Source organism: Solanum tuberosum, unplaced genomic scaffold (genome assembly GCF_000226075.1).
Source record: "Solanum tuberosum cultivar DM 1-3 516 R44 unplaced genomic scaffold, SolTub_3.0 scf00689, whole genome shotgun sequence".
NCBI classification, from domain to species: Eukaryota; Viridiplantae; Streptophyta; class Magnoliopsida; order Solanales; family Solanaceae; genus Solanum; species Solanum tuberosum.
Window position 1 is genome coordinate 129,008 of NW_006239607.1, and position 18,492 is coordinate 147,499.

Here is an 18,492-nt window from a genome sequence, read left to right on the forward strand (position 1 = left end):
TTTTACATATCAGTATGATAAAAAAAAGTGCACGAGGGTAATATAAACTTATTACTTGAACAACCTTAATATTTATTTTAAATTTAAATTATTACAATTATACTACTCATTGTATTTCATATTACTTGTTACAGTATATTTCTCTTTTCATAATTCAGGTAATGTGACTATCGAAAAATGAAATAGACAAGTATTTAAGGCGAGAACTCCACATATTTCCATTTTTATACTATCATGTTTTATTTTTCTTTAACTATGGTCTATGGCAGGCCGCCAATGAGAGATTAACTATGAACTCATAAAAGTATAACTACTTCAATGCTAATGCCACTACTCACTAGCTAGAAAAAATTCTATGATCAAAGAAGTTAGTTTTTCAAATATTTGGTTGATGTGAGTCTGCATGTACATGGATTATAGTCAAACATAAACAGATTTGAATATAACATCATATAAATATACTAATAAGAAATTATTAATATAACAACGTAATTACGAGTGATAACAAATTTGAATTAATTTAAATTTATATTTTATTTATTTATTATTTTTGTATTTAATGTTGGAAAGAGAAAACAAAAGACGTGTTCTCTTTATGACAATTACCAAGATATTATCTAACTATAATTTAGAAATTTAAATTTTACCGCTCTTCTAATTTATTTAATTTAAATTTATTTGTTTTTAATTTCCGTACTTAATGTTGTAAAGAGAGAAAAAAAACATTTTTTTATGGCAGTTACCATGGTGATTGTCTAACCACAATTGAGGAATTTTAATTTAACATGTCTTCTATTTTTCTTAATTTAAATTTTAATTATTTTTTACTTTCGTATTTAATGCTGGAAAGAGAAAATACGTGCTTTTTTTTATGACGGTTACAAAGTAATTGCCTAACTATTTAAGAATTTTAGTTTTACCAAACTTCTAATTTATTTTATTTAAATTTTATTTTAGATAATAATCTCAACCATTACTCAAGATCTAAAAAATTTCTCCTTGCTCTAACTTGGTAAATTAGTATTAAAACAGGTTTTAAAATTTTTTAAATGACTTGTTTATGCCTAAATTTTTTTAAAATCAGATTGGTTACATTTTATATAAGAAATATACATACAAAATCATTTTTATACACTTCTTTACTTGAAAGAATGAATAGTATATGTATATAATCTTTAATTTGAACATATATCAATATCATACAGTTGAATAATTTATTTTTGAACATCACATATCATACCAAATTGATACATGTAGATCAGTTCAAAAAAATTAAACCACAAAAATAATTTTTATGAACCAATTATATACACAAGTAGTTGGAAAAAAATATTAGTCTCAAATAGTTTAGAAACATTTGTTTGAAACCACAAATTAAATCATAATCATATAGCACATTCAAATCCTATATTTTTTTAAACCTGAATATATATCAACATAATATAGTTGACAATGTTTATTTTTTTTAAAATCACATATGATACCAAATTGATACAATAGAAGAAGTTCAAAATATTTGAACAATAATTTGTACGAGACCACAAATTAAATCATAATCATATAGCAGATTCAAATCCTATATTTTTTTAAACTTAAATATTTATCAATATAATATAGTTGACAATGTTTATTTTTTTTAAAATCACATATGATACCAAATTGATACAATAGAAGAGTTCAAAATATTGTGAACAATAATTTGTACGAAACCACAAATTAAATCATAATCATATAGCACATTCAAATCCTATATTTTTTTAAACTTAAATATTTATCAATATAATATAGTTGACAATTTTTATTTTTTAAAATCACATATGATACCAAATTGATACAATAGAAGAGTTCAAAATATTTGAACAATAATTTGTACGAAACCACAAATTAAATCATAATCATATAGCACATTCAAATCCTATATTTTTTTAAACCTGAATATATATCAATATAATATAGTTGATAAATTTTATTTTATAAAATCACATATGATACCAAATTGATACAATAGAAGAGTTCAAAATATTGAACAATAAATTTTTCAAAATCACTTATGATACCAAATTGATACAATAGACTAGTTCAAAATATTTGAACAATAAAAATCAGTTTATAAATCAATTATTATATACAAAATGATCTAAAAATTCGTATTTCTCACTAGTACACTATGTGTATTCATACTCCAAAATTTTGAAATGTGGAAGCGACAAGTATATAAACTGAAATTAATAATTAAGAAAACTCGATAAACATAATCTATTAAATTAGAAATAAAAAAAACTTTATCTATTTATAACAAAGAAATAAACCAAACAAGCACAAAAATATGATTATAGACGATGCCCCAGGTGGATATCAACCACATATATTTCTATTGTTGCCCTTTTGACTACATGTGATCAATATATCTACCTGAGAACAAAAAAAAATAATTAATGTCATAATGATGAAATATACAAAATCCAACAAAATTATTAATATACCATCTTTAAAACCATAATGCATACAATTTTCATATGATCCTCAAGTTCTCACATTTTGAACAGTCAGAAATTTAATATGAATCAATTTTAATACACATGTATAATTGCAAGATGTATTAGACCAAACCACAATTCATAAATACAAACCACACAGTTTAAATCATTATTCAAACCACAATTTATACAATTTATTTTCGTTATTATTTGTATGAAATAAGTTTTTTAAATATACCTCTTTACAATCAAATTTCATACAAAAATCATCAAAATTCATTACAAAAGATGAAGAATTTAACACACAACTGCACCAACAAAGCTAAAAAAAAAAAAAAAAATGAGAAAAATGAATATGTAGTATCCAATTTCAATAGTCAGTTTATTACAACAAAATCAAAATTGATATAGTAAAAGATACAAATAAAATTATCAGAACCCACTACAAAAATTTCATTTCACTAATAACAAAAAAAAAACGTCACGAAAAAAGAACAAGAAATTAACAAAAAACATATACAAAAAAAGAAAAAAAAAATCAACAAAAAATAATTTATCGAAGAATTAACTTTCAAAATAAGATAAACGAACCTATTGTATCCAAAGTAATCACGTTACTGCTACAAAATCTAAATCGGTACAAAAAATAAAAAATAAAAACGACATAAAAAACAAACCTGTAAAATTATCAATCTCCGTGTTGAATCAATATTGATGACAATCCATATATTTTCTGATTAAATTAACAATAATAAAAATGGTGGAAGGTAGCAAAAAAAAAAATGATGAACAAAGCAGAGAGAGAGAGAGTACTGATAATTGTGATAACAATCAATTAAACAAGAGATAATTAGGGGATTTAAACAGATTGAGAGATAATTAAGGGAAAACTAGAAAGTCCTGTTAGGACTAGTAATATATAATCTTTAATATGTCATTTAGTCAATTTACTCCAACTAAATGATTCATTTAATCAACAGGCCACATAGAATCATCATAGAATGTGTACATCCATTGTTGTGATGGAGAAATCTCAACTTCTTTTCTACCAGATTTTCGGAAAGTTTCTTCATGGGTGGGGAAGCCAAAAAGGATTCACAAATGGCTCATCTATACACGCATGAGAGCTTGCACACACTACATTATGGTAGATAAACATGTGAAACTAAAGAGAATAATTTCAATTATTATAAAACTGGAAAAAGATGCAGAATTAAACACATGGAACAGAGCATTGTATCTCTCTAAGAGCAAATTTAGTAAATTACACAGAGAACCTTAGAGCAACTAAATACAAAACAAAGGGCATTGACAACTAGCAGGGAATTATAACAAATGATCAATCTTCATTCAACAGACTTCTCGCCAGACCAGAAATCCCATTTGGCATCTACAGAAGGCCTCAGTCAATCAAAAAGTTCTTCTAGACCATTTACAACCATGTCTTCCCTCCTACACAAAAAAATTATTTCAGGATAGTCAATACTCAGACTTTGTATCTCAACCTGAGAGAAGTAAGTAGATGATCATGTTTCAACATAAACATTTTACAAGATATAAGGGGGTAAATAATGGGGATGGGAGATTTAATACACATAAATACCTATTCAGAAGTGAAGGCAGAGGAGAGAAATTCTTCATCCTCCAAAAATATCTGCAGATTCTCTGTTTTCATCAAGAACTCAATAGCTGCCTCGTCGAATTTCAGGATGAACCCCAACTTGATCAATTCAGCCAGTTGAGGCACAAAATCTTCTTTCTCCTTTAGAATTCCCTCAGCAACTACTTCAGAGAAATATGTGGCATACTCAAGCTTGCTTTTGTAACCACCTGATTTGTCCAGCCTCTGTAGGAAGATCTTTGAACTTTTTCTTTCCCAACAAATCATTCGGCTTACGTTCACATTCAGGACTTCTCCAGAAGAAAGTGACAAACTGCAATCCATGGTGATTGGTTCTAATGTAGCAAAAATACTAACATCCCTGAGACATTTGAGAGCTTCATGTCTCTTATGCACTTCCATTTGAAGTAAAGGATCAGCAAGGAAGCCAAGAATTAACTTAAACAAACCCCTCCCAATGAAGATTTCTTTTGGCTGCACCTGCTCAAGTCCATCACAATTAACAGAAGACAGGCTTTTCTTCAAAACAGATTCAGACAAATTACGAACACCAATTTTGCTGTAAATTTCAAGTAGCTCCTGTCGAGGCAAAGATTTCAAGCTTGGTTGTGGATACCAAACGAACAAGGGATGAGAAGAAGACTTCTCAAATAAATCCTTCAGATAGAGATCATCACCAATAAAAACATCACGTTTGTCAAGCATCAAAATTTCCTTTTTCAAGCCTGAACTTGCAGGAAGTTTTGACAAGTTTTCAGACAGAAATTTCTCAGTTCGTGAGCTCCAGTGCTTCACAATGAACTCCCAGAAAGTTTGGCACTCTGATTGTGACAAACTGCGGCCAGCATTTTCCCATGAATTCCATAGCTTGAGAAAATCATCAAGAGAAGGATTGCTTTTGACACCTAAGTTGGAGAAGAAACTGAGCAGTTCCTTGTCATAGTGCTTCTCTAGGACATGCAACTGCAGGCCAAAGAAACCACTTTTGTCATGCAGAACACAATCAGCAGAATTCACCCAATCTCCATCGTTATCACCATTTGGAATCCATATTTTTCTAGCATCTTCTTTTTCTGGTTCCCAGTTGAACTTGCTCAAGTACTCATAGATCCGAGTGATAGTAATCCTGCTGGAATGTGAATCAAGATAATCAGCAAGCAAAGAGCATCCATCTCCAATTTCAACTACAACACCAAGAGACTTGAGCTCTTTCTTATATGATCCTATGTTGGAGCCATAAAAGTTTTCATCGATGAAAGGACCATCTTCAGGCAGTAAGATAGGATTCCACTGAGGACCAAACAAAAAACACTTATCTGGTGACCTGTAACCAGCATTAGTCTTCATCCATTTTCTAGCAAGCTTTGACCGCAAAGCAATCAGATAATCATTATTATCCACCTCCAATTTCTGCAAGCACACTAACAATGAGATTGCCGCTGGAACAGTAATGACGCTAGGGTCATCAGGAAATCGTAGGCTTGCAGGCACAAACTTTGCCCCACTTTCAAAAGTCACCGCAACTCCCAAACTCTTAAGTTCATCCTTATACTCATGAATGCTCCTTCCGTACCGAGCCTCACTATCATCAATAAAAGGCAACAAAGAGATTGAAGAGAGAGCTTCCCAAGCTGAATCAATAAGTATGCATTCTTTAGGTAATTTATCACCAGTTCGAGTTCGCAACCACTGGACCTCTTGAATACAACTCTTAAGATCTGAAGGAAATTCAAAGCTAGTTTTCTTTAACTTTCTGTAACATGAGAGAAGGGAATGAGCACTATCTTTGTTTAATGAACCCTTAGATGTCTGCTGCCTGAACACAGCAACAAAAGCTTTAGTTGCCTCCTCAAAATTAACCACCACCCCTAATTTCTGCAACTCACTTTTAAATGACAAGATATTGCTTCCATAGAAATTTGTATCAATAAGAGGAAAACTGCAAAACACCTGCAGCAGGGAGCCCCACACAGGATCAAGCAAAAAACATTCAGCCGGAGATTTCCACCCCATGTTTATGGTCTTCATACATTTGTTATCCTTAAGTGCCCTGCATATTTTTTCAGATGATCTCAGGTTGCAAATACACTTCAGGATCAAGAGCAAAGCATCAGAACTCAGGCAACCTATGCGTGTTGAAGATCTCAAGTTGTCAACAACAAGCTGGTAATTTTGATCAAAACCAAACACCACTCCAAGCAGCATCAGTTCTATTTTAAAGGAATGAATCTCGTTCCCATAATGCTTATTATCAATAAACGGGATGTCACTGATCTGTGAGGCAGCATCCCACTCACTGTCCAAGAAAACAGACTCTTGTGGGCTCTTCTCACCTTGAGTAGTCTGCAACCACCGTCTATCATTAATGCTATTGATGAAGGTATCTGGGGGAAGATATTTCTCCCTCAAATACTTGATGAAATTGAGTATTGACATCACGTGGACTTTGGTTAAAGTAGAATAAGTTGCCAGAGACATAAAATGTTGTCCAATGTATTCACATGCATCTTTAAATTCAAACATGACACCTATTGTACTTAACTCCTCCTTGTACTGTATAAGTTCACTGCCATAAAACCCCTGATCCACTAATGGAATATCTACAAGAACTGATCTATTTTGAAGCAGATGTCCCCATGATGAAGTATGGAAGAATGATTTTGATGGAGGCCTGTAGCCTGGGCTACCACTTAGTGATACCTTCAGCCAGCTTCCCTCCCTTATGCAGGTCAAAAATCTTTTTGGATAGGAAAGTCTGTTCCTTTTCATGTTACGAATCCAATCTAACATTAGCAATGCATTTTCCTTGGTCAGTGGAGAATACATACTAGTAATTTCTGCATCAGGAGGGGGTAGGTCTGGAATGTCCATAGCTGCAACATTGATCTTGAGAAAGGCCAGAAGCTCTTCCTTGCTGCTACAATCTCCAGCATAGCTACCAGAATGCAAATAATCTTCTCCGAGCACAACATAGCCTGCATCTTTCCACGGGTTTGAACCAATCAACTGCACCCATTTACTGCCATTCGCAGGCACCACTACCCCTTTCCACTGTCGGGTGACATGTCCATAGTTATCAACAAGCGGCAATTTACAGCATAAAGCAACAACTTGATCTTTAGATAAATAGTTCCTTCTGAGGGACTGATGTAAGAAGTAGGCCAAAGCCATAGCAATCTTTCTATCATCACTGTGTGAGTTAAGAACCAGAACAGCATAGTCATGCACATTCACAGATCTCACCTTGACCTCATCTTTAAGCCAGTCCAAAACTGTCTGACTTTTAGAATGATCCCCAACTGCTGATTGTGTTGATTTGGCAAAGAAAAGATGATTGGCAAAACGAAATTCTGAGTTCCAGTTGATCAGCCAAGAGATTTGACCAGGTTCGCGAGATAAAAGCAAAGAATGATCACCATTCAGTGCCTCATATATGCTACACAAAACTACATCTTCATCAAAATCAACATACTTCAGAAGTTGTATGTTCATCATCTCAGTTGTCTTGAAAGAAGACGACCATTTCTCAGCGACAAACGCTAAAAGTTCTAAGTAGACATCCTCTGAGACTCCCAACACAAAATTCGAACTCTGAATGCACTTTGCGTACCATCCATTGTCAACATGTTTCACTTCCAGAAAGCTCAAAATGTGGTTGTACATCTCCTTATCAAAAGCTGAGTTTACAATGAATCTTCCATGGGATGAGATGTTATGCAATACAACCCCCTGCTTCCTTGCCTTGTTCAGCAGATTCCAGAAAGCAGGAAACAACCTACCAACGTCATTGGGTTTCTGAAAGAATTGTTGTTCCACATATGACTCACATGGAATGATACTTTCATCCAGCAGTTTTCTTTTAATGGAGTCTCTCACGCCATTAAGAATTGGATAGGGAGATTCATTCACTGGCAGAAAGCCAAACATATGAGTCAGAGTAGAAATGGGAGCACCTTCACTAGATCTCACAAGTGATGTGAAAGCATTGACAAAAGCAGTAGGAACGCAGTCAAGAATGCCCTGGTTCCATATGTCATCAAGAAGGATCGTCTCCCTTGACGATGCTAGAAGAAAGTCAGCCTGAATAATGAAGGGGAAGTTTGTAACCATCTCCGTGGAAGAAAGCATAAAATCCCAGGAGAGCTTGTTCCCTGTTGAGGCGCTCTCATTGGGAAAAAGCTAGAGTGATTACCCCCTCATCAACTTCCATTCTTCTATCCACTCTATGCTCCCGCCTGACAGGAAACTTTTGTTTCCACATGTAGTAACTGCATTCCCCCAGACCAGATTTTTCATCAGCGGAGAGATGGAGCAGGTAGGATTCAGCATCTATGTTTTTCTTCTTAACAAAATCAGTCTCAGTGGAAATGGAAATAGCACTGACTGTGTTAAGCCTGGGATCCTCATTGTTTTCCCTGACTGAAAGCTTCTTTATCTTTGAAAGAAAGAGAAGAACTTCAGGATGAATGCTGGAAAGCTTCTGCTTAACAGGTTTCACCTTGTCAGATTTCAGCGGAAGCACTAAAGTTGTGGCTGGAAGGGTAGCAGAAGATCCATAGACTTGTCTAATAACTGAAAGAGTTGGGTTTGCCTCCACCCACTCAGGTACAATATAGCCTACATTGCAGTGCTGGCAAGGTTCCTCGCTGAATCGTATCTGATACCCGTTGCTGAAGATGTAGGGCCGAGCAGTGATGAGAAACACACTCTTGAAGCCAATACCTGAGAGAAAAATGCATCAAATTCTTTTAGAAATAAGTAACAAATTCGGATAAGGTAATATTCAATTAAGTGAGAAAAACTAATAAAGATTCGTCAAATCCGAATGCATTCCGTTACCAAAACTAATCAACAAACTAGAAAATGATCAATTTTCTATTTAAAAGATAATGTAATATGAAAAGATGCAGCATACAAAGGACAGGCTGGTATAAACCAATGATCAAGAACAGATATATTGAAGTTGGAAGTGAATATATCTTGAATTAGTCCCTGAAGGGAGAAAACTGTATACAATTTTTCTACACAACAGTGCAACTTTCGTACAAAAATCAAGTTTAAACTGAAATATAACGTATATAAACAGATCATTTTGGCTTAAAAGAAAAGAGATAATGGGGTTAAATAGAAACAAACTTAATCTCCTCTATAAAAACTATCATTGAGCCACTAATAAAAAAAATACTAATAAGATAACAGTGTACCCTCTTATAGCTCTGGTTTAGTATAGAGGAAAAAGTAAAGAAAATATAGCACTTCATACAGCAAAAGCAATGGTAAAATAATCCAGAGAGCAACAGACCCTTAAAAAATAAGTTACGGTCAGTCAAGCTCAAAAGATTCAAGACCTGTTAATTAAAACAACCATTTCCAAACAAGTAGGTGTAAGCTATATGAACTAATCTATGTGTTATATTTTGTCTAATATTATTGAACATGTCTTCCTAGCAGATTAAGTATTCTAAAACCATAGTTTCTAAAGTAGGGGAAAAACATAAAGAGGAACGATTTATGATGACAATAAAATAATTTTCACTCTTTGTTTTCGACAACTTAAAGCTTAACGAACCATAAAAGAAACCAACAGGTACAACAACCAGTAGCAACACTTTAACACTTAAACTTTAGGCTTCATTTGGACATGATTTAAAATCACATTGATTTGAACTTAAAGATGAAGTTTTGTTTGGACCTTCAATATAGATTTCTTAAGTTATATTTTTTTTTGGCTGATGAACATGAAAACCCCATATTGTGTAAACTATCATAAATTTTCTCAATTCTTATACAATCATATCAAATGAGCAAACCATAGTTTATAAACAAGACATCAAAATATGCTAAGGCGTTGCATCGATAAATTACATATCTCCTTATTCTTTTTATAAATGTAATGTTTGTGATTTCAAACTTTCAAATAAACATAAATAAACTTAATTTTTTAGAAGTCCATAGTAGTAGTAACTAGTTATTCTTTACTACTAAATTCTCTTTTCTTTTTTAACAAATTATAAAGTATTATATCTAAAAAAAAATTAAATTCCCAAATCCAAATTTGAAATTTGAAATCATGATCAAAGTGTCAACATTGTGTAGTATAGAAAGGGGAAAGTTTTGAATTTGGTAGAAGCTAAGGAGAAAAATGAGGCCAAACCTAAGAACAGAGTTGATTCATGCACTAATACACTAAATGAGATGTGTGTGGCTCAATTTAGATGTAAAACAGATTTATCACATCTTATTACAGATTGTTTAAATTTAAGGAACAATAATTTCACAACAACAATATACACAGTGTAGTCCCACACAATAGGTTCTAGGGAGGGTAGAGCATATACAAATCTTACCTCTATCTCAAAGGTGAGGTAGGGAGGTTGTTTCCGATGAACCACCAGCGCAATGCAAAATAGTATACGAAAAGACATAATGAAAGTACAATAAACAGTAACAAAACAACAGCTAGGAACATAACAGTACTACAACAAAATAATACTACAAACAAACTACACAAAATAATAGATGGTCAAAAAAATCAAAGAACAAGAAAGTGCAAGAGTAGTCCTGCGACTACTACTCTACTAGTAAGGGCAACAAGACAAAGCACCCCTACCTACTAGTAGGGACGCACACCTAACCACTAATTTTCTATCCTATTTTGTGTCATCCACACTTTTCTATCTAAGGTCATGTTAAGGGGAACTAATTTGTTTTCACTTCTTAGCACAAGTTATTGGTGAAGCATCAAGAGTACAATTTGCCATTGAATAAAACACAAACATAAAAGGTATGGCTTCAAACTTGAGTTCTTTTGACATTTAGCTTTAAGAAAAATACACTTGTATCCTTCCATGCTATTTGCTAAAATATATTGTAGAATAATGTGGTTCTCTCTCAACTTATGAATAGATATAAGGACAACGACAAAAGCTACAATATCCAATATGATATGCTACGACTTTTGGAATTTGGACATGAAGATTGTAATTGGAAGGTGAAATTATGAGGATTGAGAGCAAGGAATAAAACAAGAGAAATGATGAATTGTCAAGATGTGGCCATTGCCCACGATATGGATATTACAGATGTAATAAGAAAATGCAAATAAAACACTCTTAAATTTGCATTTTCTTATTACATATTCCTAATATTACTGTTGAACATCATTTGAATAGGAACGAAAAGAAACACCAGAAAAGTACTTACGTTTATGTTTCTTAGTAGTAAAATTAATCTTTGACTAAATAGTTTATCCAAAAGTGCTTTTTCTTATTTGTTTGATTCTTTTTTTCTTCTTGGACTATATAGTTTTTCTTTCATTTTTGATATCAGAGAAAATTTACTTAAAAATTCAATCAACAAAAAGAAATGTCTAACCACGCAAGTAGGTTGTCTAACTAGTTAAACCATATAAACTAGGGTGACAATTGGGTGGGTTGGTCATAACGAATCAAGACAACAAATTGTTCAAGATCCAAATCCAACCCAAATATGATTGGGTCAAAACAGGTCGAGTAATGGATCATTAAACTGGTCAAGACCCAACCCAATTCAATCTTTAATGAATTAAAATTGTTTGAGCTAATAAACGAGTTGGGGTTTAATTTTGACAGCATAATATAAACTAGTAAACAAAAAGAGTGGCAGATCGATATGAAGAATGAGTTGATTTACAGTAGAGAATTGGGGAGATTAAGTACCTTTTTCGCCGATGTATCCTCGCTTGCGATTGCCCTTCTTGGTGGAACGGCCGACGCTGCATATGGACTCAATGTTCTTGCGAGAGAATCCTTTTTCGTTGTTGAAGATCAAAAGCGTCGCCTGAGCTCCGGTCTCCGTAATATCTTTCGAAGTTACCACGAATTCCAGCGAGGGATCCACGCCTTTATCGTACTCGTTATCCTCCGCATTCTGCAATTACAAATATCATTAATATAATATACGTACGAACCCCTGGCTGCATGCATTAATGTATATTTTATTACAATATATACTCCTGAGCATTTACAAAATATCTTAATATATTGAAGTCGCTCGCGGATAAATAAGTTTAGGGAGAAACAATATAATGCATGAACCTGAATGAGTTCCATGAGGAAGTGGACATCCTTAGCATAAAGCTCAGCAGATAGATTCTTAACAGCCTGATGAAGATCCTCTGTAAGTGGATTTGCTTCACCTCCTATTGAGAACTTGCTTCTCCTTATTTCTTCTATGTGCTCTTTTGGTGTACCCATTATCGATCGATGATCACCAAAATAAAACTGAATATGATTATAATATAGTACAATGAGAGAGGTATTTTGTCTGAGGAATTTATAGATAGATGGAAACTGTTGAAAACTCACTCCTTGAAGAAATCTAGTCGACTCCTAGTCCTAGGCATTGACGAGGTGGGCCATCTAATATTTCTACTTTATGTCTAGCGAGTCATAAAAATTTTAAGGACGTAAACCATAATTTATGAATATTATAATGCAAAAATGTATATTTATATTTTACGAAAAAAAAAAATTTAAATTTTTTAAAGACAAAATTTAAGACCATCACAAAATAGGAAGGAAAATCCAAATTAACCTAATAAAATCAGTTCACAATAATACTAACATATTTATCTCGCTTAGATTTAGTTATTGACCCATATAATTCAGTTCAATAAAAATTGGACTGATAGGTAGATCAAATAATCTCTTGGAAGATTTGTCAAAATTTGTTAAAAATATTTTGTATTCAATATATAGTCACGATAAATAAAAATAATTTTATTATGTACTAAAAAGAGATGAAAAGAAATATAAAACAATTAAAACTTAGTAAAAATTTAACAAGTAATTACGTTATGTGACCATTTTTAGTCAATTTCAGTCTAAGTCGACACAATGTTTAAGATAAATGATTGTTTTTAAAAAAAATTATGATTAAAAAATAAGTCATTGTCACTATAAATCATTTCATTATAAATAAAATGAAAATTTTAAAATCAAATTGTTACTAAATTTAAAATTTGTCGTTTTGTTATAGATCGACAAAAATACAAAGAATGTCACATAAATTAAAAACACATACAACACTACTTTTACCAATTTATGAAATTAAATTCTTAACAATATATACTTATAAATAATCTTATTATTTAAAGATTTTTTACACCTCATATAACTTCGAAATCTTCCAATATTTGATTCTACAAGTGATGGTGTAAGAATTTTGTAATTGGTCCTTTTACTTAGATCATGGCGGACCCGAGTTAATAAACTATACCAACTTTTCTTCTGTTTGTTAATGATGTATGTAAATCTCCAATGAATTTGATTGGAAGTTCAAAAGGTAAAGTTAATTACCTTATATTCTGTTGTTCAAATTTATTTTATTACAATATATATAAAGTATATATTCTTTTCTCCATGTTCAAGTGAGACCATTTTTTTAAATCTCAATAGTATGGTTTGATCAGAATTACCCCGGTGGATAATTTATATATGTGCACCTTAAATTAAAATTGATGTGGCTATACCTTAAGGGTTCATTTGGATTAGATACAAAACTTATACATTAATTTTTTTTAAGGATAGTATCAAGTTAGAATAGATCAAGTAAAATGAAATAAAGGAACAGACATTCACATATGAAATGTGAGTTGCAATCTTCACATAAACTATTTCCCTAATGGGAATCTATTAATTTTGCCGCATGTTTGGCGTAACAATCGAAATCATAAAATTCAATGTGAACTATGCGTTAATGTGAAAAGATAGAAACTTCGCCAGGAAGGAGGCAAACAGGAAACTACGAAGAGGCTTGCGTTAGATTTAAATGTACACGTCTTTTTCAATGACTATTGGGAAGGATAATAACCATAATTTCCCCCAATTTTCCTTCTTTTTTGTTTAACAAATGAACTCTAAAAAGTATTAGTGTAATTTCATAAATGAAATTCGAAAAGTATATGTGATACAAATTTTCTATTAATCAAACAGTCTTAATGGAGGGTAAAAATATAGTCAATAGTCAATATTGATCTAATAAAGGGGAATGAGGGAGTACTCACATAGCTTGATAGATTATGAATAATGGACAGATAAAAATAGACGGAGGAAAAAGGGGTAATTGCCTATAATCAAAACTTGGAAATGAAGTTTTAGAAGAAAAAGGGAGAAAAGAAGTTGGTACGGAGCATATTGACCTTTAAATGTTCATTGGTTTCTATGGTATCTTCCCTAACTTTGCTATCGTTTTCCAAGAAAGTAACTAATGCCACTTACTTAGGAAGAATCAAATTTGTCGTTTCCTCTAGCTAGTCTTTGCATCAGTCGATCCCACTCTCTAAGCTATTTGGAAATTCATGAACATGTTTACTTTCCATATTACCCTTCCTTGAGAACAATTTGATTTACATGACATACACAGTAGCGGAGCTAGAAATTTCTCCAAGGATGTTCAAACTTTAGAAGAGTCGATAATTATTATTTTTAACGGAGTGGGTGCACGATTTTTTTTTTATTGATGAGTGGTTGCACCCAAATTTTAAAATTAAATTACATATCACTTAATAACTAAATAATACAAAAACTTACCGTTCAATTTATTATATATACAAATATTAGACGATGTTTTACCTATATACACAATATAATATTCCAACAAAAGGTGTTCGCCTAACCACCCTTACATGGCTGCAACTCCACCCTTGGACGTACGATTGTTTTTAAAAAAATATATTGAGAGAACGACAAGTGTTTTAGATGTATTTTCATCTTTTGATTGGAAAAATCAAGCTATTCCAGAACTATTTCCATTTTTCGTTTTGCTAAAATTGAAACAATAACTTTTATTTACTCACATCACAAGTTATTGCAGACATGCATCAGAATTTCCTTACAATTGATTCATATCTTCAAAAAACTAATTAAGACATAATAACAAGTTAATTAAAGAATAGAGAAGACTTCACAGGGAGTCTTTGTAGTCATTTTCATAACATTATCGGTTTGTGGGGTCATCGTTATGCCTTTTTTCATAGATTAATGTTATTTAAATAAAAAGTTGTTAACGACTTTTACAACTTTTGACAATGGGATATTTCTTTCCACGTCTTTGCTATTCACAAATTGTACCAACATATAAAATAATGTAATGTATAATTGACGTGAAGTGCCAACTGACACAATTACTTCATTTGTTGTGACATAAGCTACCTGATATAAATATGACATACTGTATATCTTTTATTCTAATGAAGACACCTTGCCTTGAACCATTATTTCAACTTTTAAAAAATAAAACTAAATAAAATTATAAGATCAGCAAAAGTTATGAGAGATCAACCAGTAACCTTAACATGTATATTAACAATCAAAATGTGTGTACATAGAGTATTGGGATAACTTTTATGTCTTCCTCATAGGAAGTGGTTTGAATAGGACATTTTTATACATACAATTACAATATCAAAATACTTTGTTTTTTTCATGAAAGAGGATAATAGACAAAAAAAAAAAAAAAGATTCACAAATTTATGTTGGGTGTCCTCAGGGGACTCGGGAGTACACACATTTAATTTTTGTCCTTACAAGGTGGGGAATGAACTTTCACGTAAAAGTTCTAATAGTCAGTTAATTGAATTATTAAAATTTCTCATTACAAAAGTAGTTACTTAGATGCGGAGTTGTTTTTCCGTTATTTAGTTCAATTATATGGACTTGATTTGATCCCTATTAAATCTCAGGGCCTGTATATCGATTAGATAGATAGTTGTGCGGCCTTGTGGGGAAGCCCAATATAATAATTTGGAGAAGCTCCTTTCAACATACTCAAGTCCAGCTTAAATAGTTACTGCAAGAAAAAGATTGGCAAGTTAGTTGGATTTTCCTATGCTCATGAGTCATAAGCATATATGGGAAAAACAAGGGGAATTTTTGTATATAGTTACTCAAAAATAACTTAATTATGCTCCATAGCTATAGTTTGCTAATTATGATTTGTAGCTACAATTAAGAGGGAGGAGAGAGGCGAGCGAGAGAGGGCAGAGAGTGGAAGAGACGAATTATATATGTATATTTGTCAAATAATGTATATATGTAACTGGTATACATATGTATTTGTATATCTGGCGAGCGAGATTGGAAGAGGGAGTAGAGAGATGAGTGAGAGAGGGCAGAGAGTGGAGAGAGGCGAACTGTATATGTATATCTGTCAGATAATTGTATATATGTAACCGATATACATATGTTTTTGTATATATGGCGAGCGAGATTGGGAGAGGGAGGAGAGAGGAGAGTGAGGTTGGTAGAGGGAGGATAAAGGCGAGCAAGAGAGGGTAATTGTATTTGTATATTTATCATATAATTGTGTATATATATGTATAATTTGTATTTGTATATGTATAAACGATAATTACAGCTAAAAGTAAGTTGCGAGCCGTAATTAATTCAAACTATAGTTGTGTTAGCTAATTAACTAGTATATATTTGCTTATCCGCGTAATTTTCCCCAAAAACAACATTAAAAGTCAAGGCATAAGTAATCAAATGATATAGAGTATTAAAGTGTCTGTATAATCCACTTAGACATTTTAGTTAAAATTAATATCTATTGAACATTTTAATCTTAACAAGTTTATACCTATTAAACACAAAATAATAATCAATCTACAAAAGATTATGCATATATCTCACACGATGATGTTACGGAAAATCAACAAATAAACAATGACATGTGTCATTAAGACTCAAAATAGTAATAATAAAAATGAATTATTAATTTAATAAATGAAAAATAATCGGCCAAAAAAACTCATTTTCTAAACACACAAACCCAACAAAAGTGAAATACTTTTTTTTTTTGCTACATCAATATTTTGTGTTTGATAGATATAATTATTGAATAATTTAAGTGTTCAATAAATATTATTCTTAATTAAAGTATCTTAAGAGATATTTGGTAGAATAACCCTTCCGAAGCTCAAGAGCCCAATCTAAGATGCAACGGACCAAGTAGCTAAATAGTCACTATTTCACAGAAGCAAGTGGATATTCGTATAATGTATAGTGATGCATTTTATTTTTTTCAAAGAGGAGAGGCGCGCCTGGATGTCAATATTTTTAATTAAGCCCAGCCTACTCATTCCATCATAATATCGAGACATTTATATTAAAGTTTGACTAAATTATAATCACGCGTATTGCAAGACCCATTTTGGAAACAATGCTCTCAATATACTTTCTCTGTCCAACAATACTTATCCATTATTGACTTTGCACACTTCTCAAGAAATTATAAATAAAAAGGTAATTTTACTATATTACCCTTTGAATATAATAAATACAATGTCTTGAAAAAATGTTATAGGAAAATGACTATAATTAATGATATGGGTAAATTAGGAAGTAGGAACTAAATGTAAAATTATCCACTGATTTCATAAAGTGAACAAGTATTGTTGGACATCTCAAAATAGTATAGTGGACAACTACTCCCTCTACCCCTAATTACTTGTCCACTTTTTCTTTTATAGTTGTTCCTAATTACTTGTCTATTTTGACAAATCAAGAAAGGACAATTTTTTTCCACCTATTATACCCTCAATTAAATGACTAATTACTTTAAAAAATATAGAACTTTTCATCCACTTCATAATTAATATGGGTAAAATGGAAAACTCATAATGTCATTAATTGTTTTCTTAATATGTGTGTCAATTCAACGTGGACAAGTAATTAGAGATAGAAGAAGTATTATTGAACAGAGAGAGTAATTTTTTTCCCACTCTCGGGACTCAAATTTAATACCACTGATTGAAGGTGAAGAAATTTCAATCACTCCGCAATTAATATTAAGTTAGGTACCTACCAACAACACATGCAAAGCTTATCATATATTCCCACAAATAAACTGTAAAGTAAGCTATAGGGTGCATTTGTAGGAAAATATTATCATCTACAACACACATTCAATTTAGGAAAATATTTATTTGTGCATCAAAATTATAAATGTATAATATATACTCCCTTTGTTCACTTTTCAAAAGTCAATTTAACTAATTTTCAATATTAAATTAGATTACATTAAATTTGATATTTTAAATAAAAAAATTAGATATTCAAAAATTATACGAAAAGTACTATAAATTACAATTTTTTACATATCAGTATGATAAAAGAATATATCGTAAAATGTTAGTCAAAGTTCTTATCATTTGACTCTGCAAAAGGAAACCATGACAATTAAAAATATACGAGGATAATATAAACTTATTACTTGAACTACTTTAATATTATTTATACTACTCATTCTATTTCATATTACTTGTTAAATCATAATTCAGGTAATATGACTCTCGAAAAATGAAATAGGCAAGCATTTAAGGCCAGAACTCCACATGTTTACAAATTTATATCA

The 18,492-nt window shown here is 31.7% G+C and overlaps 1 pseudogene; it reads right to left on the reverse strand.

Moving 5' to 3' along the window:
- Nucleotides 1-3,637: 3,637 nt before the first annotated feature.
- Nucleotides 3,638-12,398, reverse strand: LOC102601932 (uncharacterized; annotated as a pseudogene).
- Between the last annotated feature and the right edge of the window lie 6,094 nt (nucleotides 12,399-18,492).